Raw genomic sequence first — 1,613 nt, 5'->3', positions numbered from 1 at the left:
ATTCGATGAATTTCTCTGTATATTCCCTTACAGTTCTGTTTCCTTGTTCCAATTTTAGAAAGTCTTCTTCCATTTGTCTAATGGCAGCTTTTGGGCAAAACTGCTCTTTTGAATCTGTTGACAAACTCTAGCCATGTCATAGTTTGTAAAATATCGGTTCTGGCTAAGGATTCTACTTCCCACCAAAATAACGCATTTGATTTTAACATCGAGACTGCAAATCTGACTTTATATGTTTCTGCACATCGGATGGTATTGAATACAGACTCCATCTCTTTGACCCAACACATAGCTTTAATTGGATCTCTTTCTCCCGAGAAGGTTGGTGGTTTACAAGTTAGAAACATCTTTATATCTCCTTCCCTGTTATGGAGAATTGGAATTGATAGAGTAACTTCAATTCTGCATGTCTCTATTCTGGCAGGATTCCTCAAAATAAAAGTCAAGGTTTCCCTTAGCTTTCCTATTTCTTCAGCTAATATGTCTCTTGTTACATATTCTGGGTGAGACATCCATTCTTGATTCATATTTTCAGAGTTTGATTCTGTTTGATTCATATTAATTTCTGGCTGGCTTATTCTGCCTCTAGTCTGCCCCTTACCTCTTCCTCTACCTCTGCCTCTGCTTCTGCCCTCAGAGGTGCCAATAGGAGCAACAGGGGATTCTTCTTCATTGGGGTGGGTGATATTTTCTGACCTTCTTGATCTACTAGCCATCTGTAGATAACAAAGTTAAAACACATATTTTTCACATTCCCAATATAATAAATTGTCCAAGTTCAGTTATGTACCTGTAGATTCAAAATTACATTGGCCAGATGTAATCTAAAAATACCTTACACACTGATCTCTTAACTTATTATATTTATTCCAAAGGTGCTAACTATGTCTGGGACCCTAATATGCAATGAAATAGTTTAAGTCTAGGTATCATGCATGTGAATACCTAAATCCCTTAAACTCAGGCTCTGATACCAACTCTGTAACACCCCCAAATCCATACATTGCATATAACACATATTTCATATATAGAATACATGTTTTCCCCCATATAGGTCCTTGATACAAGAGTCTATAATGTAAAATACGCAACCCAAAAATTTCAAATGTACATGTTCTTGCATCCTAGTATCTATGCTTCCAAAACAGCTAAGCACATAGGGAAATAATTCACATAATGCTCTTTCCTTTATTATCATTACCTGCACACATATTTTGAGAACACGAAATGAGGGTTAGACATGAATGTCTAGTGAGGTTCCCTTTTATGTAATGCAGGGTGAAGATCACMAAAACATTTATCAAATAATCATTTCACAACATGTGGAATAAAATCAGATTTTGTTTTGGTCCATCGAGCCTCTGCTTCCAAACCACACTTGGAATATATTTCAATAACTAGGACCAGAACCCCTCTGGTCTCTCTTCAAAAGCTTCTGGTCTCACGACCAGAGCCCCTCTGGTCTCTCTTCCAGAGCTTCTGGTTCCTCGACCAGAGCCTCTGGTTGTACTAACCAGAACTTCTGGCTCATAATTTCTTAAAATGGTCTTTAGTTAAGCTTTCAATCAATAAAATAGCCTTTTTCATAAAAAGAGTAATTATGAAGAGTTCAT

The sequence above is a fragment of the Cynara cardunculus genome, assembly GCF_001531365.2.
Source record: "Cynara cardunculus var. scolymus isolate 2C chromosome LG 13, CcrdV1, whole genome shotgun sequence".
NCBI lineage: Eukaryota > Viridiplantae > Streptophyta > Magnoliopsida > Asterales > Asteraceae > Cynara > Cynara cardunculus.
Note: the sequence above shows the minus strand (reverse complement) of the source record.